This window comes from Schistocerca gregaria, chromosome 3, assembly GCF_023897955.1.
Source record: "Schistocerca gregaria isolate iqSchGreg1 chromosome 3, iqSchGreg1.2, whole genome shotgun sequence".
NCBI classification, from domain to species: Eukaryota; Metazoa; Arthropoda; class Insecta; order Orthoptera; family Acrididae; genus Schistocerca; species Schistocerca gregaria.
The window spans coordinates 389,268,161-389,292,453 of record NC_064922.1 but is presented as its reverse complement, the minus strand read 5'-3'; the positions used below and the strand labels follow the sequence as shown (position 1 = coordinate 389,292,453).

Genomic DNA, 24,293 nt, shown 5'->3' with positions numbered 1-24,293 from the left:
TCACGAAATGGAAACCACAGTGAAAATGTTTTATTTGCAATATTTAGCTACGCCTTTCAGCTACTTCTCTACACAATTTTTAGTAGAATGTTACCAATCCTCCAATTCACTCGCCATAGAAGGCTGCCGCCTGTGATTTCCGACAGTTGCTTAAGCTTGTCTGGAGTTCGTTGTCTGTGCCAAAATGCTGTCCCCATAGAGAGTTGTTCATGTGAGTGAAAAGACAAAAATCAGAGGGAACAGAATCCGGACTGTATGGTGAATAAGCAAATACTTCCCTTCGGAAACGCAGAAGGAGCGTCTTCGTTGCCCCTGCAGTGTGCGAGCGAGCACTGTCACAAAGGAAACTGATGACAGATATTTCATGTGGGTTGCATAAAATCAGGCGGAATCAGTCAGCTGAACTTCCCATTTGGCGGGAGACTATTTTATAGGCATCTTTACGTTCTCAGTGGCGCTCAGAACTGAAAAGTGCGACGTGACGCTTTAGAAGGGTATACTAGAGACAATGCGCAACACAACTGCGCAAAGCGTCATCTGGTTTTCATTGTGGTTTTACTTTCGCGACTGATCTGAGATGGAAAAAAAATAGCCTCCGTAACATCACGACCTGTGCCTTATCACCTACTGCCACTCAGTGTAATCAGAGGAACAGTTGATGAGTAATTGTATGTAGGACGGTTAAGTACGACGAGTGTTTGGATAGCAAAAAGAATACGCATAAGAATACAAATAGACAAGTAACTTTGGTAAAACAAATAGGTTTATCAGCGCTACACTTCCAATTTGGCTGAAAAAAGAAGATCACAATCAGTGCGTATTAAGAGTCTTGATTTATGGCAGTGAGACATGGAATTCTCATGCGAGAACCATTCAAAAACTGATGGTTGTTCATTGAGCAAAAGGGAACTGCATTTGTGAATTACTTGGGAATACAAAAGAAAAACAAACTGATTAAGGCAGAGACCGGAGTAGTGAAATTATTATGGTTATATTGAAAATGAAATGTAAGTGGACAGATTATGTAACAATACAAATGAATGGTAGTGGACGGAGAATTTTAAGAAAGTTTTCAGAATGAGATTTTCACTCTGCAGCGGAGTGTGTGTTGGTATGAAACTTCCTGGCAGATTAAAACTGTGTGCCGGACCGAGACTCGAACTCGATACCTTTGCCTTCGCGGGCAAGTGCTCTACCATCTGAGCTATCCAAGCACGACTCACGACCCGTCCGGTTTAATTCCGCCAGTAGAGCACTTGCCTGCGAAAGGCAAAGGTCTCGAGTTCGAGTCTCGGACCGGCACACAATTTTAATCTGCCAGGAAGTTTTAAGAAAGTTCCTTTGTAAATTCGGAGACGTGAGAAAAGACGAGTGGAATACACTTATATAATAAAATTTAGAAAGTAGACATAAAAAAATACAGGAACAACATCGATGCCAGACTGAAGACTATAACACATGGAAAATATCAGAGTGACCCTGTACCAAGCACTTGATGTCTTATGGATGATGCTGGCAATGATCAGCAGTTCATGTGTAAGGTAGAAGTAACTTGAAGCTATCGGACGATATCAGTGGGTTAACACAACCGATGGAACTCTTCGATACGATACTGCTCTGCCTATGTTATTCAGAAATACGATGCAAAGTTCCTTTGGATATGCATGAATGTCCGAACGAGCTTTTCATCGTATTTCTGAATAACACAGGCACGGCAATATCTTACTTATCCGCCGTCACTGGACAAACGACTTTCAAGTAAAATGTCTCCCCTGTACGGGAATACACATAATGGATATAATAGTATAGGATGTAGACACATGGCTGACAGCAAATGGAAGTTTGGGTCTGGTCAGGTAGCCGCTCGCGATAAGTGGAAAATCCAGGTTCAAGACCAGGTCTGGCACAAATTTTTATTGTCGTCATTCCATTATACTGCTGATGATTTCTATGTTCGCAACGGGGAATACATTCAATGTACAACAGAAGTCTGGCGAAAGCAGGTTTATACGAATTACAGTTTTCTCCCCGACACTCTAGGTACCAAGGAGACATGTTGGACATTCCTGTGAAAGCGAAATGGCTAGAGACCTCGTCACAACTCTGTTAAAAAGGATACAACGGCTTCGAGAAAGCACATACGTTTTAACTCTGAGTGCTGTACTGAATTTCGTGCCGGCTCCTCCCGGCAAAGAGTCCTTCTTTTATCTGGGTGAGAAATCGGCGCTCGTAAAGGACAGATCAGGTGGCTGTAAGCAGAGTGGTGCACGCTGGTGCGCTTTCGCCCGACTGGCTCGGCCGGCGATCTCTGACTTTCGCTCGGGATCCGGTCAGCCTACAGGGATGGTGCAGCCACATTTCTCCAGGTCCAGCGAGAGCACCCGTCGAGGATGACCTCGATACCACTCGTCTGGCCAGGATGCGTAGCGCAGTTCACGACCGTGACATACACTGCCCTCCGTGTGATAAGTGAAAACGCTGCAGCTCGATTCACAGAAGGGCCCCTCGTGTCAAGGGCAGATGAACACTACTTTCTTCCCCACCTCAGTTTGTTTGGGTATAGAGGCTTCGTCACAGAGCTTGAGCAAGTACCATTACTTCATAGATATCTACCCTATGTGTCAGCCACAGAAAGTAATGGTAGAATATATCATTCCGTCGACATCGAGGTCGTTGAAAACGGAAGACTAGCTTGCACTGAACAGAAACAAAATGTGTGTGTGTGTGTGTGTGTGTGTGTGTGTGTGTGTGTGTGTGCGTAAGAGAGAGAGAGAGAGAGAGAGAGAGAGAGAGAGAGAGAGAGAGAGAGAGAAAGAGAGAGACTCTGAGGAGCAGGGGAGAGTTGGCAGTGACTTGAAGGAATCAATCCACATGCTTTAGTAAAACCGCGGGAAACCTTAATCAGGGTCGCTAAATGTAAATCATAAGTCGATGCATTCTGAATACGAATGCATGTTTTTCCAATACTGCACAACATCTTTCGGCACTAATTAGAATCTTCGAGAAACCAAATAGTATTGAATCATTTCATTTTTCCGGTGTTACGTCCGCATAAAACGCAATTGAAGCTTCTGTTCATCCTATATCTACGGTTTTACTCCAAAGTCAACATGCCGCTGTAAAAAGCGACGTTTCTCTCATTTTTATTCTAATTGCAGATGGTGCATGGTAAGAAAGGCTGCTGATAGTCCTCAGAGTAAGCCCGAATATCTATAATGGTGCTGCATTGGTCACTATGTGAGACGTATGGGAAAGGAAGTAACATATTATACGGTTCGTCCTGGAGACATCTATCCATGATGCATAACGGCTCACTTGCAGTTCACTGAAAATTTCTGTGGCACTCTAGAGCTTAACTTAGGTTTTTCTTTCTTTTTTCGCTCGCATCCGCTAATTTTTTTGATCGATATGTAGTGGAAACTGAGCTTCCTTTAAAGTCCTTTATTTACTACAACCCTATGCTACCAAATGAACTGCAAAATCTCTCTGCTGAATTACATTCACTGAAATAAAATGAATGGATCGATGGATCGGTGGGAATGAAATCAGTGACGATGTAATGACATGAATGACATTAGAGAGCACCAATCGGCAGGCCCGCATCTCGTGGTCGTGCGGTAGCGTTCTCGCTTCCCACGACCGGGTTCGATTCCCGGCGGGGTCAGGGATTTTCTCTGCCTCGTGATGGCTGGGTGCTGTGTGCTGTCCTTAGGTTAGTTAGGTTTAAGTAGTTCTAAGTTCTAGGGGACTGATGACCATAGATGTTAAGTCCAATAGTGCTCAGAGCCATTTGAACCAATCGGCAACACGGAAGGCGCGGTGTAAGAAATATGTCTCAACTAAGGAAGTTTTATGCATGACCGAGACTCGAATCTATATTTCCAACTTTTCACGAGTGATCACATTAAGCATTGAACTATATGCTCACCCCTCAAGGTGTGACACAAGCTTTCATTGTCATTGATGTTGCCACCTGTGATTTCAAAACACTACCGCGAGAACAACGTGACTGACAAAGTATTAATTTGACCTGGAGAAGTGTTCAGATATCTCACTCATTAAAGTGACTGCTCCCCAAAAGCTGGAGATCCGAGTCCTCGTCCTAGTTCGACATAAATTTTCATTAGTCAACACATATGCAGAATCTAGCCTTGTTTCATTGCAATTCACAGCCACAAACGGTTGTTCTCCTCCCTATACTGCTTTACCATTATTTATGTATTCATCATATTATGATATTTGTACAAATATTTTCGTTGAGTAAGAATCTGAAATAGAGAATTTTCTCGTTTTCCTCGCAGTTATAGACATTGTCTAGAATGTAACACTTGTTCACTATTCTAAACATGAACAGTTAGCTGTCAAAGTTACTTCCTTCAGAGGCTATTATGAAGCCCGAAATAACAGGAAGATTTAGCAGACGATTTAAAGTATCAACAAATTCTCCACCTTAACCCATAGTACACAGCAATAGTATTGTTAGCAAACTACCTATAGAAATTCTGATGTAATTGTTTCCAGCACAAATGAATAAATGCCGCTTTCTCTTACCTAACATATAACATAAAAAGGAAACGCAAAGCTGATCTGCTGGATGTAATTTAATAAAGACAAACAGCAACCGTTGATGCTACTGCAGAATTCCTCATTCCATAAATATTCCTTGACATAGATAAATGGGTTTAAGATACAAGAGATGCTTAGAAGCATATCTAATACATTCGCGACAGTTTTATTTTGTAAATACAGCAATAGCTGAAATAGCTAAGTAGTTTTACAGCGTTTTATTAAATGCTGTCTTGAGTTCCCATCTACGGGAATGTGTGGATATTCTTTTGTTGACTGCATCGAAACTCCGTTTCTGTTGCGACCTCACTGTATCAAACGAAGTGCCAAACGAAAAACTGATATGACTTACAATTATTGACTTCTGGTACTGTGAACTAAAGTATCATTCTCTGCTAGGCTTCTCCCAAATTTCCTTAGGAGATCTATATTTGTTGTTTCTCGTCGATAGCCTCATAACTATCTAGTTTTGACACCTTCTGTAGCACGAGAGTGCTCCAAAAATCAAACTACTAAAGCGCGTATCAGGCCTAGTTGGACTTTTAGACGTTCTACAAAACCGTATTTTCATCAACTCGTTTCTACACGAAATTCCTGCGAGGAAGCATACTTCCCGAGAGTGAGTGCAGAATATAGACAGCTTACTGGTCTTTGGTGTATCGGCACCGGTAGCGAACAGCAGTTACTGAGATGAAGCGAGTCACATTTCTCCGTGAAGCATGATTTATTCGAAAGATAAATATAGACATATCTCTGTTTTGCCGTCTTGTTCTTGTTGGAAAGGTCTTACAGACAGCAGCAACAACACGACGGATCTTTGCATGGCCTTGAGAGTGTTTTGTGATTGTTTGACGGTCAAAAAACCCTACTAGGAACATATTTCTAATGTTACCACTGCAAGGAGAACGAACCTGTTACTATGACAGAGATCATCTGTAATTGTTAAAGACTGCCTATGCATTCAAAAGTCTTGCATTCGATCCCCGGTTAGTCCTAGGATCTGTATTTGTCTCTTCTCATTTCTTTCACCTCTGGAAATTACTGTCAAAAATACAGAGTCGCACCGTGGGCTGGAATCCACGTTAAACTGTATATCTTCCTTAAAAATAGCTGGGTAAGTCAGTTCAAATATCGGAGAAGACAACGACATACCACCTAGGTCGAGGGCCGTGCCTAGTAAAGCACCACGAGGGCCGTGCCTAGTAAGGCGCTGTGGTGTTCGAATCAATCTTCGGATACGTAACAGCTTTATCTTTATTACGCATTAGCTACCATAAGTATTTCTAAGACAAGTGGATCTGTTGAAATTTCACCGATGAAGGTGGCTCAGTGATAACAAACTGGATTCCTATTCGGGAGGATAGTAGAACAGTTTCCCGTCCGTTCGTCCAGATTTGTTTTTAGTAATTTTCCTGAATCGATTAAAGCAAATGTCAGGATGGTTCCTTTAAAGGGTACGGTCAGTTTCCTTCCCCATTAGGCGATTGAGCTCCGTTTCTAATGATATAGTCGTCGACGGGATGTCAAGCATTAATTAATTTATTGGTTTATTTATCGCTTCCTACAGACCTAGTCTCCTTTACCTATATACTCGTATAATGGGTAGTTTTTTTAAAGTTGTTATATGTTTTGATTGATTACAAAGTTTTGTCTCAGCATAGAAACACGAACAACAGTATTATTAATAATATAATAATAATAATAATAATTACTAAGTAATAGTTAAAGAGAAAAAAAGGAAATTTATATCTATATAACAGTGAACCTACAGGGTGTTTCAAAAAGAACTTCACACCTTTAAAAATTCATATAAATTTATTGAAAGGAGATATAGAGCTGCGTTTAGTGTTATTTTGTAGGGAAACAAGTTTTTTTACCTAAACTTCATAGTGGGATCGGTCAGTTAAACCTTCTTCACATTTCGGTGATTCACTACAGTCTACAACGGAAATGCTGTACCCATACAAGAAAATAAAAATAATTACAGAAATATTACAAGGGTGCTGGGCTGACGCAGTTACATGCTGATCTACGTGTTCTTCTATACTTCGCAAGCCATCTTACGATGTGCGGCAGACAATACTTCCCGTACAACTACATACTCCAAATTTTATTTTTTCTCGGTGTTTTAAAATCATGTAATTGCATTCTTTAATTTTTTTCATTCATTTTTCTGCTGATGGTGGCAGTGCACGTTGTACGCACTTGCGTTTCCGTTCCAGAGCCCTGATTTCGTTGCGGACTTTCCAGCTGCCCACCTTGGTAGCCGAGAACGCTGCGGTGCTCTTGGATCGAAATAGTGCAGTTAGAATCAGGTTGAATTTCTTAGATGGTGGAAAGGAGTAAGTGGCTTTGTAGGACTCCTAATTACTATAGCGGGGACTGAGGTCACCAGTTACTCCGCCAAAGACAAAATTGCACGTTATGGAATTAACGATGATGCAAGATCTACAGTGGTTCTCTCTTGCATGTATATACCGTGTTGGGGTGTCCTTCTGATGCTTTGCGCCAGAATTGTATTATTTAGCGGTACCAGATTTTGCTCTCTCATTTCGTTGGGTTTTATTGATCGTTCACTAGAAATTAGTGTTACAACTTTTTCCATGAAATAAGGAGCAGCGATTGCATTTTCCTCCGGTGAACGATGCCCATGTATTTGTTTCTACATTGCGTTATTTCACGGCAGTGAATATTTTAGTACTTTCCTGACAGATTAATACTACGTGCCGGATCGAAAATCGATCGTGGTACCTGCGATTTCGCAGGCAAAGATCTTGCTAACTGAGCTTTGGGGCACGAATCACGACACGCCTTCACAGGTTCTGTATTGCCAATACTCCCTCCTACTCTCCCAGCTTAGAGAAGTTTACTAATGGCAGGTGGCACGTACAACTGACATTGCATAAGTCCCCAACACCCTTGTCCGAAACTCTACATAGTATTTGAGCAAAAATATCCGGACATCCCTATGTAATATGGAATTGACCGCTAGATGTCTGAGAGGCGGACCCACAAGTATAAAAGAAGGCGGAGACTATTGTGTCGTTAGCAGAGAAACAATATCATGGAATGGGTCGGTCAGGAGAACTCAGTGATTTCGAACGTCGACTAGTCATTTCATGTCATCCATCAGGGACATTTCAAATTTTCTGACGCTGATCTAGTCGAGATGTGATTTTGAAGTGGAAACACGAAGAAATCACAACTAAATCAAGACCAGGCAGACCGCATATGCCGACGGACAGGGACGTTCGAACTTCGCGGAGGGTGGTTATAAAAAGTCGTCTGAAATCATCAGATGAAAACACTCCTGAGTCCAAAATGCTGCCACCAGGCCAGCCAGAACAATGATTATTCCTAGGGAGTTAAAAGTAATGGAGTACAGTGATCGAGGACCTTCTCACAAGCCACACATTACTTTAGTCAGTGCTAAGCGGCGCTTGTTGTGCTGCAAACAGCGACGCCACTGGACAGTGAATGATTGCAAACGAATCTCAAAATTCCTAAACGTGGCACTGAGGCTGGATAGTAATGAGCCCGAGCTCAACGTGGAATCCGTAGCCCGCCGTTTTCAACGTGCCCTCGTTTCCCTATCGCTGGTGCCGGCAAGACGCAGCGTCCGCTAAGGCCTCGACAGTTAAGTAACCTCCCTTCTCCATTTACCCAAGCCTGTCACGGCACATGCCTCTCACACGCGACCTAGTCGCAATCTCTGTGTAAGGCGTGTGAGTCAGTAAGGAAGCGCCACTGTATCACAGTGTTTGCGCTACTTGCTCGCTATTTGAAATAATCTGTTACAGTACTAGTAAGTAATTGTACCCAACACGGAGTAATAAATTTACGAAATCGGTGGCGGATCTAAATAAGAATAAGTGAAAGTGCTTTTTCATTTCAATATCTGAGTTACCCCATACTTCTTCATGCCGACCGCCGGTTCATTCCTTACACCATTAAATATATACACCTTGGTTCAACGCAGACTGAGCCAGGGGCAAAAGGCCAGATAACAACTAACTGGTAAGCTCACCAAACGCGATATTGGTTGTGTATGAGGCGGAAATATGGACCTCATGGAAAAAGGGTGACCCGGCTGAGTCACGCAATTTTACTCTTAGTCTGATCACGAGATGTGCCCGTTAACTGCACGCGTTGATCACGTGAGGATCAATGAACTATACTTGCCTGGATGTATCTGAAACATCTTAGGTGATCAGAAAGTTAGTAGACAGGAATGCAATTAAATACTTAGTTTTAATTCAGCATCAGCGGTGAATGTCGATCTGGACTTTGTACAATAATATTTACAAGTGCAGTTATAGACTGAACTGCAAATACTTCCTTACAAGTCTGATTGCTTCACACATATAGATCAATTGTCAATGCATACACTGTATGTGGCGCCTAACTAGGTCGTAGCTATTGACTTAGCTGAAGCTATGATAACTAGCGTCTCTGCAAATGCGATCTCTGAAGCTAACATGTGAATCATTCCTATGAAAGTCGGCTGTAGAACTGGGCAGTGCGCTAGCTTGTCTCGTAAGACCAGCCGAGTGGTGGCGTTCGGTTTGCTAGCGTCGACACTGGCGACTCGCGGGTCCGATGTGTACTGACGGACAGAGGCCGATTTGAAGCCTACAACCTAGCAAGTGTGTTCCCCACTCTTTTGGCTACAAAACGCTGTTGTTCAACATAATCTCCTATCAGTGCGTCTACTTTATGCTATCTTACTGGGACGGTCTGTACGCCCGCATGGTACCATTCTACTGGTCGACGTCGGAGCCAATGCTGCATCAATAATCTCCTCATCATCCACGTATCGATTCCCGCAGAGTACAACCTTAACTGAGCCAAACAGATGTAAGTCGGAAAGTGCGAGATCCGGGCTCTAGAGCGCATCTGAAAGAATAGTCAAACGAAGTTTTATGATCTTCTCTCGGGTGTGCAGACGTGTGTGATGCCAAACGTTGTCATGCAGAACCACAGTTCATTCGCATTTTTGTGGCGTCGTTTCTACAATTTCCTGAAGCTAGCACAGTACACTTACAGTTGATCGTTGCACCATGAGGGGATCAGAATAACCCTTTCTGAGTCTCCATCACTTTACCGGCTTTAATTTTTTTTCTCCAGAGGAGAGATGGTCTGGTGCCACTCCTTCGATTGCCTTTTTGTTTCCGGTTCGAAGTGATGAACTCATATTTGATCGCTTGTGACGATGTTCGACAAAAAATGACACGATCAGCCTTGTCATGCGCGAGCACTTCCGCACAGATGGTACTTCTTTGCTCTTTATGATCTTCTGTTAGGCAGCGAGGAACTTATCGGGCACACACCTTTGAGTACTGCAACTTGTAGACGAGTGTGCCCTTCGTATTAGGTCACTTTCTTGCCTGTGGGTTTGGTACAAATTTTGTAATTCATTTTAAACTAAATTCTTTATGAACAAGAGACTTGAAATTTTAAACATACGTCAGAACTGGACGTAAGTGCAATATTAACTAGCTTTCTTGTATGTCTCATCCACCTACATCCCATAGGGGTGGGGTTGGGCGTGGGGGTGAAAGAGTTGGTAATCCCTGACCTCTCAGCTGGTCTGCAGGACCGGTGTGTTGTGTGGGTAGTATCGGAATGTGTGAATGTAGGCGGTATACGGGGAACTCAAAGAAGGTCGCTAGACGGCACTACTAATCTGCGAGCGCTAGTATCGCCTCTACAGCGCTGATCTTAGTGCTCGCGGCTGCACTATAAAGCTAGCCACACCGTTGATTTGCCTTCAGATGTGTATTCGTTGAGCTCCTGTATCGTACTCGTTACACACTGTTTATTGGATCTCACTTTCGAATTAAACCTACTTGTCTGAACTTCCTTACAACGCCGTGCTGTCTCCATTGTCCGTTTTACTCTTGTTGTTATCCTTCTGCTCATTCTCGGCTAATCGCTGTTGATGCCCCTCGCCGATCAGCAAGTCTCCGCTAGTTTTTTTGAATCGTTCCTGACCCTCGTCAGATTCCGGTCACATCAATTTGAAATGATAAAATATTAATATTGAATAGTACATTTGCGACAACTTCTTCAATGGTCCAGCAGATAGCCACCCGTCGGAAGCGATGCACAGAAAAGGAGAAACAAAAATCAAAAGAGAAGCTTCAGCAGGTATTGGAACCAAGTAAGTCTACAAGACAGCCAAACGGCGTACGCGAGCTAAATAAGTTTCCGAAAAATAGTGCAATGACGAACGTGCAAATGCCAAGGAACGAGAATAGCCCAATCGAAATCGATCAAGGCGATCAGGAAGGTGGACGTACATTCCTCTCGACTTGCCAGTGACTCACAATGGCACGCTCAAGCAAGGACGAATGAAATAACCTGTTCGGCTATCTCTCACCTTGCTATTGACTTCATCACGTTCGAACAAGAGCGACTGAGATTACTAAAAACGCCTATTTCTCAACTGGAATCAGATTTATTGGAACACTCTTAAGACCTAGAGAGACAAGTCAGGAACGTGAAGCAAGTTTATTACGTCAACGTGAGGGCCTTCTCAACGGGTAGCTTATGGGGCGGATTTTCATTAAACATAAACCCTTTTGTGACAAGTGCTTTGATATCAGACAAAAACAAGATTAAAAAGCAGCAAATAATTTTTAAATAAAAATATTTTTTTTAATACAACACGTTTTAAATTGGATAGAGAAGCATAAAGTAACTTCTAATATACCCTTCGGTTTAAATATGAACTACTGCCTTTAGCGCGCTATTTGCTTACAACTTGACGTTCATGATAGGGAGTGACTCCAAGGCGATGATTTGTTACAAAGAATCTTGATCCTCTGAGGATGCATCTTCTAGCGACGTGAAACCGGTCGTGACTTTTATTAACTAGTATTCTACAGCCAGTGCGGACTATTTCTTACAAAATGTGGAAATCTCGCTGTGGTTGGCCGCAATTTAAAATAAAATGCCTATACAAATAGATCCGAAAATTTGTGATTGTGAATTTATAGTAGCTATGGCAATATGTGTAAAATGATGCATGAATAATTAAGCTCCTAAGTACCATCTACTGCACATGCCCCACGATTCTCATTACAAATCGTACAAATATTTTAATAGCTATTATAAATTTGCGATTAAAAATTATTAGAACTATCTGTACGTGGTTAGGAATCTGTATGGGCTAGGAGAAATTATTTTACACTATCTAGTCCTATTTAAAAGCGTGTTATACACGAGGTTATGATTAAACGTTCAATTCTGGAGAGGGCCCCAATGAAAAATGAGTGATCGTAGGACAAGGAAACTTTGTGGAAACAGTTGTAATCAGATGCGGAAGAAAATAATGAATAAACCATTGAAAGAAAGATATTTTAACTTCCACTTAAGAGGGTAACATTTATTAATTGCGTACCATGTTTAAGTTCCATGTCACAAATGTTGCTCAATGTGACGACCATCGGCATTCACGACAACCTGGAACCGCACTAGAGATTGCTCTACTGCTGCTGGAAACGCCTCAGGTGGTACGTTGGCTGCCTCCCTCGCTACTCTCATCTTCAACCTCCAACCTGTGTTAGTGTTCAGTTGATAAATCCTGACCATTAGGTAACACCACAGCCAGAAATCACACGGGTTCCAGTCTAGTGATCTTGGGTGCCACGCAGTCTATAACGATCGGCCAATGACTCGTTTTTCTCCAGATGTGTTACGGAGTAATCGAGTGGCTCAAGAACTGTGTGAGCTGGTGCTCCATCGTGCATCAAAACAGTTACAAGTCCAAAGCACCTGTCTCCCGTCGAGCAGGAATGACACGTTGGCGAATTGGATCACAGTAACGTGTTCCGTTCAAGCTGAGTGTCCTTTATCCTTGGGGTCTTATTTCCTCCCATGTTGCCCCCACCAGTACCGGCGCCTAACGTCAATTCATGACACTAACACTACTAACAACGTAAATCCTGCAGCGTGTAGTCAGAACGACATTCCTATAAAGTTGGCTACCTATATGGTAAATACTCTCCGTCTACACTTTCTTCAGTAGCGAAGTTTAATTATAACCACATAGTATTTGAAAATTTATTGTTATTTAAATAATTATTTCGCTTTAGAACGCTGTAGATGTGTAGAACTAGTACCAGGCGATTATGTGACAATCCACGATTGACCTAAGTTCAAATGGCTCTAAGCACTATGGGACTTAACATCTAAGGTCATTAGTCCCCTAGACTTAGAACGACGTAAACCTAAGTAACCTAAGGACAGTACACACATCCATACCCGAGGCAGGATTCGAACCTGCGACCGTAGCAGCAGCGCGGTTCCGGACTGAAGCGCCTAGCTGACGTTAGTCATGGCAGAGAATTTGTGTGTACGTGCCAGTAAAGGAAGATGTTTCGACACAGAGACCTGACAGAATGGCAGAGAGGGGTTATTGTGTTTGGCCGTGCCCATGGCCACGCAGTGAATAAAGTTGCCCGATTTGCTGTTGTACCAACGCAGACTGTCCAGCGTATTTACACGGCGTAAGAGCACAAGTCGCAAAAAGACAAAACTGAGAGCGGCTGGTCACGGTAGTCTCGCATTGTCAGTGACAGTTGGTTTCAAAACGGACAGTAAATGCTGCGTCAGTAAGTAATGTCCATCTCAGTCAGCTTCCGAGCGAAAATTTCGGGCCGGCTGATGTGGCCGAGCGGTTCTAGGCGCTTCAGTCTGGAACCGCGTGACCACTACGGTGGCAGGTTCGAATCCTGCCTCGGACATGGATGTGTGTGATGTCCTTAGGTTAGTTAGGTTTACGTAGTTATAAGTGGTAAGGGACACCTCAGATGTTAAGTCCCGTATTGCTCCGAGCCATTTGAACCATTTGAAAATTTCGGAAATAACTGTATAAATGGACCTTTGGAGTCGGGTACATCGTAGAAAACCATTGCTTACATCGATACGTAAGTCTGCGCGTCTGCAGTGGAGAAAACACACAGAATCTGGAGAGCAGGGAAGGGTTAGTGTGGTCCGGCAAGTCGTCATTTTCATTCTTTTCAAATGATAAAAGACGTCGGGTGCTCCCACGACGCAATAAGACGTTTAATCCTCAAAGCGTGAAGTATGTAGTTCGTGCTGGAGATGGTTCTCGTACAATAATTTGAACCCTCTGTCTGTTACCCTAACTTCAACCAGGTCGCTTATTTCAACATCCTTGATGACTTAACGCTGTTCCTTATTTTACAGGATTTAATCAGATCAGAGACAGCCATACACTATTACCTAGTAGTAACAATACCTTGGATAAGAAATGAAACAACCACTCAGGCTCCATCGTACTGAGAATCCTGCTGATGGCGAAGTAATCATGAATTACGACGGATAAGTACACAGTATACTTGTCCTGGCGAAAGAAACAGGTATTGTATACCTTCGACCGTGACTCATCTAACTCTCGCGTGTCGTCCTCTGCAAGGCCGTGTGGTCACGCTGGCCATGAGCGTGGCGCGTATGCTACACGCTGCCTGCCACATATACTAATCATTTCCTTTAATACATTAGCTTTTCCTCGATATAGTAACCGGTCTGCGCTGGGTACTAGCGCTCACTTCAGTTCCTTTTACACAAGCGACTTTCTTGCCTCAATCAAGAAACTCATACTATTGTACGTGAGTCTACGGTAGCGCCTCTGTCGTTTTGTCTCTGTACAATCTCGCCTGTAACGAGTGGTTATTTTCGTTTACACATCAACGCCAAAACTAAGTATGTTGTGATAGACGTTAGTTGTGCAGAAAATGAGGTAATAAGGCGCAATCTTTGCAATAGAAAGTCCAGAAACATGGTGACAGAATTAGGAGCTGGAAATGAAAATAGTATTTTAATGAACGAAGCAACATTCTTAGTGGATATTTTTGACGAAGGTCTAAGACAAATTTTCCACACCCCTGAGAACTTAAAGAATAAGAAAACTGACGTTCAAACTTATCAAAACATCTGCATTTATTTGCTAGAAAAATAACAATTTCATACTTACAAACACTTCAAGCTATATATAAGGCAATAAATGGCATCTTTCTACTTTACCCTCTGTATTCTGTTTTCTTCCCAAATGCCAGATAACATCGAAATGTATTTTTCTCGTTAAACATACCTGAAGCTTCAGTGATGAAACCGTTTTCATTAAAATCCTTTTTCTATTTACATTTTTATTTATGTGTAGATAGATTTATTCTTTGTCCAGATATTTCAGACTTTTGTACTTTCAGATATTTCGCCACTCTTGTGAGAGAACGCCGGAAACAAAAATAAAAAGTCCTAGAGCAACCTTTGCAGCGTATCACGGAATAAAAGATTAAGAAGACACAAAAGCACAAAATCCATTACCGCGGTCGGAATGGACTGGGAAAGAGTACGTTAACTTCCGATGTTCGGAGACGACGCCACACTCTTGTTCATGCAGTGTTTACATGGTGATTATTATTAACGTATAAAAACGTACGAATCGACGTAGATGACGCTGAGATAAGTAATTTAATATGACAAACAGGACCGCAGATGTCGGGAAATACCACAAAAATGGATCAGATATATTGAACATGTGACGTCAGCAGCTGACGTACCTCGTCGGTCGTGCAGCGGTTGAGCTTATCGGTCTGTCACACCTGACATTAGTCAATTATTCATGTCGGTAAGGCTCTGGGCCCACGGAAGAGACTTAAGCGCATGGTGCTCAGGTATCGAGTCTTACGTCAAGCAGCAAGGCTTTTTTTTTTTTTTGTTTTTTTTTTTTTAGCTGAGTCAGACAATTATGTGATTATACTGTGGTAATATTTATTATTTTATTTACCGGTCTCGTGGTCTCCGCTGTTTTATTGCATAGCACAGTACGACAAAACCTACCGTATTGCGTCACAGGTAAGTGAGCATAAGATTGTGAACTACGTTATTAGCAGTAAATGACTGAAGTTTTGTTTGCTTACAGATGCCTGTATGCAAAAAAGAAGAGGCAAAAGGAATTAAACAAAATAATAACAGCTTTTGCTTGGTTACATCGAAGACAATAATTTTGGAACTTATATGTTCACAACAGATCACATTTACAAAAGGTGTTGGAAATTTGCTCCGTGTGTCCGAATGCAAGTACTGCATCGTTTAGTCATCTCTTCACGCCCAACCGCTGCCCGTGCGGGAAGTATGTCTGCTGACGTCAGATGTTCAACATCCGTCATCCACTTTTAGGGTATTTCCCAAATTTTATGGCCCCTGTACCTTATATTAAATTAATTGTCTCAGTCTCATCTACGTCTCTTCGGGGGTTTTTAAACGTCAATAAGAATCATCCTGTATATTACTAAATGGCTCACCTGCAGCACCGTCCTAGTTCCTGATTGTCTGTCTAACGGCTTACAGGGGCAACAAAATTTTGATTACCAATATTTCGTACCGTTATTGGCCGAATCTTGAAATTTAAAATGCTGTCAGATTCTACTCATTAGAAACTGTAATCCTATGTTACAGGCTTAAGATAATAAGTTAAGTGTTACAGTTAGAAACTGTGTAACTATCTTGAGGCAGCAAAACGCACCACAAATTGCGAATTGCCCAGACCATACTCATACACTATTTGAGAACGAGAGTGCTCGGCGACTTACACATAAATTCAAGGCTTAGCGAAACAGTTTTTCGCAGATACCATCACAAAATGATGAAACGAAAAAACTTTATTACTCATTAACACGGGAGAATGAAAGTGTACAACGAAAGTACAGTACGAATGGTCACAAGTCTGACTCGCAGGAGAGCTCACGGCGGATCCCACCAAACAATATTCTTGTGTTGCGGTCTCCTCAGTTTTCTTCTGACTGGTTTGATACGTGCACCACAAATTCTTCTGCCGTGCTAACCTATTTATCGCAGAGTAGCCTTTTCGGCCAACGTCCATGATATATCTGTCGAGCATATTCGAATCTCTGTCACCCCCTATATTTTTCGCCCTCTACAGCCCCTCAACTATCGTGGAACATATTCCTTGATGTCTTAACACATGTCCTCTCATCCTCTCTCTTCTTCTTGTCAAGAATTTCCACACGTTCCTATCGTCACGATTATGCAGGGAACCGTATCATTACTTATCAATCCACCTAATTTTCAACGTCCTTCTATAGCACCACATTTCAAACGCATCGATTCTCCTCTGTTCGAGTTTTCCTACACTCCATGAATCACTAGCATAAAACGCTCTGCTGCAAACGTACGGAATGCACTCACTGCCTGTGCTGGTCTCCTTCTTATGATCTTCTTGCTACGTCCGTCGTGTGTTATTTTACTACCAAGGTAGCATAATTCCTTCATTTCGGATACTTCGTAGTGTCCGACTTTCATGTTAAGTTTATCGCTAATGTCATTACTTTCGTCTTACTTCGGTTCACTCTGAGTATTCATTCCATTCAACAGGTCCTGCAATTCTCCCTCTCTTTCAATGAGTATGGAAATATCAACGGAAGCGCGGGATTAGCCGAGCGGTCTAGGGGGGTTCAGTAATGGCCTGTGCGGCTGATCCCGGCAGAGGCCCGAGTCCTCTCTCGGGCGTGGGTGTGCGTGTTTGTCCTTCGGATAATTTAGGTTAAGTAGTGTGTAAGCTTAGAGACTGATGACCTAAGCAAAAAAAAAAAAAAAATGGTGTGCGGTAGCGTTCTCGCTTCCCACGCCCGGGTTCCATTCCCGGCGGGGTCAAGGATTTTCTCTGCCTCGTGATGGCTGGGTGTTGTGTGATGTTCTTAGGTTAGTTAGGTTTAAGTAGTTCTAAGCTCTAGTGGACTGATGATCTAAGATGTTAAGTCCTATAGTGCTCAGAGCCATTTGAAAAAAATTGTTCAAATAGCTCTCAGCACTATGGGAATTAACTTCTGAGGTCATCAGTCCCCTAGAACTTAGAACTACTTAAATCTAACTAACCTAAGGACATGACACACAACCTTGCCCGAGGCAGGATTCGAACCTGCGACCGTAGCGGTCGCGCGGTTCCAGGCTGTAGCGCCTAAAACCGCTCGGCCACCCAGGCCGGCGATGACCTTAGCAGTTAAGCCCATAAGATTTCACACTTTTTTTTGGATATCAATGAACCTTGTCTCTAACACCCTTACCTATTTCAATCCCACTGATGAACCTATATTTTATTTCCGTCATTGCTTCTTTGATGTGTAGATCGGGCAAAAAGTGTGAAAGACTAGTTCCCTATGTATACCACTTCCAATGCGAGCATTTCGTTCTTGGTCTACCACTTCGTTTCTTCTCTCTTTTCTTATGCATGTCGTATATTAGTCATCTTTTCCTATAGCTGAAAGGTCGACTATCAGGCGAAAGCCTGCTAAGGTACTTTCAAGAACCAGTATTAAGAACTATAGCCCCCTAAGCTTCGCTCCTGTATGGACAAGATTAGACTAATTACTCGTCACTGTTCCCGTGCTCCGTACGCGAATAGAACAAGAAAAACCTCTAATACATGCCGCGTAGGATTAGCTGAGCGGTCTAAGCGCAGCAGTCATGGACTGTGCGGCTGGTCCCGGCGGAGGTTCGAGTCCTCCCTCGGGCATGGGTGTGTGTGTTTGTCCTCAGGATAATTTAGATTAAGTTGTGTGTAAGCTTAGGGACTGATGACCTTAGCAGTTAAGCCCCGTAAGATTTCACACACATTTGAACATTTTCTCTAATACGTGGTACAAGAGCAAATGCCTTCTGCATAGGCTTTTGAGTGGCTTGCAGAGTGTTGATATAGACATGGATGTTCCGACAATGTTAATCACTTTGCATGAGGTAAACAGCAATATTCCCTCACACCTTTCAGCGTGTAACAGACAACGAGGCCTGCCCACGAGCCGGTTGCCGTGCAGTGCACAGTGCTTCTCAGAACGCTGACACGGGAGCACCCGCTGGGCTGGGTGCCGGCTGCCTTTTGCTGCCTCCGCGCAGCAGCTGCCGGCCAGCCGGGAAAAACATTGCCGTTCGTAAACAGGGTTACGGCGCCTTGCCGAGATGGGACGGCTGAGGGGGGAGGGGGGGGGGGGGGGGCTGCGCCGGAAACGACGGCCGTGCCTCGTGGCAAGCAGCTGCCAGCTATACTCAGCAGAGCAGCCTTCGCCTCTCTCAAAATTTCGCCAGAATGGAGAGGTAATTAACGTACAGGTAAATCTCATTACACACGATAGTTACGTAGCCCTGAATCGTCGAGAATACAGAATTCGCGTGAATCGAGAGTCATTTTATATGTAAGATATTTGGGTTAGATTCTCGTGTACTTAGGTATTAAGTTTAAAATACCAGAGTTTCTTAGTATTTTTACCAAAAACAACTATTATCATCTTAATAAAACGCATTTAACGCAAAATTTCTGCATTTATGAAATAATGGGTATGGGAAGGGGAGGCTGCCAAAGCTTGTAGGTGACAGTGTAGTGGATGGTGTTGGGATTACTCATGGAAAAATTTCTGTAGTAGTTGGTGGTACAGCTACACTTTTTTTTTAGAGTGAAGTCAGCTGATGGGTATACTTGCTTAAAGGAAGTCCCTCAAACTAAGTTTGGTTCAAATGGCTCTGAGCACTATGGGACTTAACATCTATGGTCATCAGTCCCCTAGAACTTAGAACTAATTAAACCTAACTAACCTAAGGACATCACACAACACCCAGTCATCACGAGGCAGAGAAAATTCCTGACCCTGCCGGGAATCGAACCCGGGAAACCGGGCTCAAACTAAGGGCTCAGCCTCAGAGGACGTCATGTTTCCAAGTAGAGAAGGCATTACCACATTTCATCAAAATATATGAGGTATTAGAGGTAAAGTTAGTGAACTGCTTATAGACGATGACTGAAATTATTGTTGTCATAGCATCACTTAAATAACTTGACAATTCAGAGGCTTCCTTTACCAGGATACAGATTAGATGGCTGTTTTTCCAGGAGTTTTTTGCTGGGTGGGGGAGTGGCCACGTACGTAAGAAACAGTATTCCATTTGAGTCCATAGACGTATCACGGCACTGCACTGAACATAATATTTGAATGTTGCGCAGGGGCAGTTGAATTTAGTGAAACTAAACTTCTAATTGTTGTTGTTTATAGGTTAGTTAGTTGGTTGTGTGTCCCATTGATCAATAGCACTGTACGGTAGCCGTTATAATGTGGAACGTGTCAAGTGCAAAAGAAATGCACATATGATACATGATTTTTAATATATATAAGATTAATATTTTTATTATTTACTCCATTCCCTTAAATGGTACTAAATGCATATACTATATATATAGATTTACTTATTCCTATTCAAGAATTCATCTATGCTATAGAGGGAGTTGTCAAGGAGATATGATTTCGATTTATTTTTGAAGCTATTACTGCTGTCTGTCAAACATTTTATTTCATCTGCTAATTTGTCGAAAATTTTTATAGCAGCATATTTTACCCCTTTCTGTGCCATAGCTAGATTGAGTAAATGATAGGTTAAGTCTTTCTTTTTTCTAGTATTATAATCATGAACGTCACTATTGTTTTTAAACTGGTCCATGTTGTTGAAAACAAATTTCATTAGTGAGTAAATGTACTGTGAGGCTGTTCTAAGAATTCCCAATCTTTCAAAAGATGCCTACAAGATGTGCAACTATGAACCCCACACATTATTTTAACCACTTTCTTTTGAGCAGTGAATACTTTTTTGTCTAAATGTTGAGCTACCCCAAAATATTATCCTGTATGACATCAGAGAGTGAAAGTAATCAAAGTATGTTAGCTTACTAATTTATATATCCTCAAAATTGACAATTATACTCATTGCAAAAGTTCCTGAACCTAGTCGCTTTAGAAGGCCCCCTAACTCTGACTTCAGAGCATTTCTGCTCAAGCTAGAGAGGGTTCTTGATTCACTTTGTAGGAAATACTAGAAATTAGTTATATAAGGTGACTTCATTATAAATTTTGTACATGATGGTGCAAGAAAAAGTATGTTGGTAGATCTCATAAATTCATATGATCTGATGCAAACAGTGTTTTTTTTTTTTTTTTTTTCAACTAGGGTGCAGGGGAACAGTAACACAGCTATAGAAACTATTTTTATTCATTCTTAATTACTACATGGGTATACTGTTAGTAAAAGGGCGGAATGTCTTTTAGACCATGATGCACAAATTTTAACCCTAAAAGGCTTTTGTAATGTAACAAATGTCACATATAATTACAAACTACGTAGGAAAGTTAATCCAACAGCAATAGAGAGTTTTACAAAACTTGTCAAGGAACAAGAGTGGCAATATGTTTATAATGCCGATAATACAGATGATAAATACAATGCTTTCCATAACACATTTCTCATGCTCTTTGAGAGATGCTTTCCATTAGAACATTCTAAACGGGGTACTAGCAGTAAGGCAGCCTGGTTGTGGCTGAATAGTGGGATAAGGATATCATGTACAACAACGCGGGAATTATATCAAAATGTTAGAAGTAGTAACAATCAAGCTGCAGTAGCCTATTACAAACAGAACTGTAAGGTGTTTAAAAATGTTATTTAGAAGACAAAGAGTTTGTGGTACGCAAATAAAATAGCTATTTCACAGGATAAAATTAAACCCATATGGTCAGTTGTGAAGGAAGTGTCTGGTCAGTAGCACAAGGTCTACGATACATACTCAGCTCGTGGTAAAAAAATTACTGTTACTTATAAATGAGATATATGTACAGTATTTAACAATTATTTTCTGAGTATTGCTGGTGAATTAAATAAAAATTTAGTTTCTACAGGGAATCATATAACTCTCTTGGCAAATGCCTTTCCGATATTGATGTCTGAAATAGTCCTCTGTGATACAAACAAGGGGAGATTGAGCCAATAATTAAATCACTGAAGACTAAGGGCTCTCATGGACATGATGGGGCACCTAGCAGAATATTAAAGTACTGTGCTGCACATGTTAGCCCTGTATTTAGCCATATTTGTAATTTTTGTTTAGGAATGGTCAATTTCCGGAACGATTAAAGTACTTAGTAGTAAAGCCGCTTTATAAAGGGATAATGTAGACAATTTTAGACCTATTTCTATGCCATCAGTGTTTGCTGAAGTTATTGAAAAGGCTGTGTATGTAAGGATAATTGATCATTTTATAAGACACAACTTGTTCTCAAATGTACAGTTCGGCTTTAGAAATCGTTTAACAACTGAAAATGCTATATTCTCTTTTCTCTGTGAGGTACTCGATGGGTTAAACAAAAGGTTTAGAACGCTAAGCATATTTCTTGATTTATCTAAGGCGTTTGACTCTGTTGATCACAAAATATTGATCCAGAAGTTGGACCATACCAGAATACCTTCACCTCTTACTTTAGCAAAAAATAGCAAAAGGTTTATTTACAGTGTTGAGAATGGCTCTGTTGTGGGTCTGGGTGGGATAAGTCAAATAGGGGCCGCCTCAGTGATCAGGGTTGGAGCCACTACAGTTCCTTATTTATATAAATGATTTGCCCTCTAGTATTACAGGTAAGTCTAAAATATTTGTTTGCTGATGACACTAGCCTGGTAGTAAAGGATGTTGTGTGCAACATTGGCTCGGTTTCAAATAGTGCAGTTCATGATATAAGCTCATGGCTTGCAGAATATAAACTAATGCTAAATCACAGTAAGGCTCAGTTTTTACAGTTTCTAACTCACGATTCAACAAAACCTGACGTTTTAATTTCACAGAATCGGCATATGATAAGTGAAACTTAGCAGATCAAAATTCTAGGTGTTCAGACGGATAGTAAACTGTCATGGAAAGCCCATGTTCAGGATCTTGTTCAAAGACTTATTGCTGCCATTTTTACTATTCTAACGGTATCTGAAGTGAGTGATCGTTCGACACGAAAATTAGTCTACTTTGCTTACTTCCATTCTCTTATGTGGTACGGTACTATTTTTTGGGGTAACTCTTCCCATTCTAATAGTACATTTTTGGCTCAGAAACGGGCGGTTCGCTCAGTAAGTGGTGGAAGTTCACGAACTTCTTGCCGACCCTTGTTCACGAGTCTGGGTGTTTTGACATTGGCCTCTCAGTATATATATATTACTTACTGTTATTTCTTGTTAACATTATTAGCTTATTCCCAAGAATAAGCAGCTTTCACTCAGTTAATACTCGGCAGAAATCAACCTACATTTGGATCAGAGTTCCTTAACTCTTCTGCAGAAAGATGTGCAGTATAGTGCTGCATCCATTTTCAATAAGATACCACAGGTATTCAAAAATCTTAGCAAAAATCCACTCGCTTTCAATCAAAACCAAATATTTTCCTCAGGGGTCACTTCTTCTATTCTGCAGAGGGATTCCTTGAAAAATTAAGCTGATTCTCGTTGTATTGTTGATTGGGTTTACTTAAACTTATGACTTGGCTTTTTCGAGTTCATAAATATTTTATTTTTATCTGTTATTACTTTTATGTTGTAATTTCATGTTCCGACACGTTCTATGACCTTCGAGATTTGCTCCTCAATTCTGTGCCACAGAACTTGACATGTAAATAAAAATAAATAAACACTGAAACCCACAATAGTGCACTATAATCATTATTCCATTTCCAATGAACTCCCAAACTGCTCTTGTCGCAACCTTTTAGTGCTCTAAGATTTTGAGAGTTGTAGTTAAGATAATAAGATGAACATCAACAAAAGAAAAACAAGGGTAATGTAATGTAGTTGAATTAAATCCGGTGATGCTACGAGAATTAGGTTAGACAACGAGACACTTAAAGTAGTTAATGAGTTTTGCTATTTGGGTAGCAAGATAACTGATGATATACACTGAAGCGCTAAAGGAACTGGTACACCTGCCTAACATCGTGCAGGGCCCCAGCGAGTACGCAGAAATCCCCACTTCATCGCTACCTCGGAGATGCTGCGTGCCATCGCTCATGTGCCAACGTTCAAACTCACTTAAATCTTGACAATCTGCCATTGTAGCAGCAGTAACCGATCTAACAACTGCGCCAGATGCTTGTTGTCTTATATAGGCGTTGCCGACCACAGCGCCATATTCTGCCTGTTTACATATCTCTGTATTTGAATACGTATGTCCATACCAGTTTCTTTGGTCGTCCAGTGTAGTTATTGAGAATTCTCATCCCTCCTTCTGTCAATCACACTCATTTCTATAGGTTTATGACGGTAGCTTGCTAGCTGCTTCTTTTTGTGCAAACAGCGCTCACTACACGACTCTGCATCGAACTGAAGAGAGTCGTGCTGACCGAAAAATGTTGCACCAAAATACCAAGTGAAACTTCCTGAAAGGAATGAGCAAAGCTGGTACAGAACGAAACTTGGCCCGCCTGCGGCCCACACAAGCTGCACGCGTGGAGTATGGCACGCCGTGGCCGGCCCTGCTCTATACTTACAGAAAATATACGTTAATACATAAATTTATACTTGATGTCAAAATATTTCTCTTTTTCAGAAACCATTATCTTGCTATTGTCAAGTCGGCATTTTATCTCGTCTATTCTTTGGCCATTATCAGTTACTTTGCTGCTCGAATAGCTACTACATTTAATGTTCTTTCCCTAATTTCAGTAGCACCTGATTTAATCCGCCTACATTCTGTTACCTTCTTTAACCTTAATTAATTTACATTTTATAATCAATAGTTAGACACTATCCATTCCGTATCTATTCTGTTTAACTGATCTTCCAGGTCCCTTCCTGTCTGTGACAGAATTACGTCATCGGCCAGTCTTAAAGTTCTT

The 24,293-nt window shown here is 41.6% G+C and overlaps 1 protein-coding gene and 1 non-coding gene across 2 annotated transcripts in view; one reads left to right on the top strand and one right to left on the bottom strand.

The window, feature by feature from the left end:
• Positions 1 to 24,293, top strand: part of LOC126354621 (heparan sulfate 2-O-sulfotransferase pipe) — a 240,771-nt gene that overhangs the window by 83,366 nt on the left and 133,112 nt on the right. The gene's annotated exons all lie outside the window — the stretch shown is intronic.
• On the bottom strand, positions 17,513 to 17,596 carry Trnas-gga (transfer RNA serine (anticodon GGA)). The gene is given in 2 exon segments: positions 17,513 to 17,547; positions 17,557 to 17,596. It is a non-coding gene; the product is annotated as a tRNA-Ser (tRNA).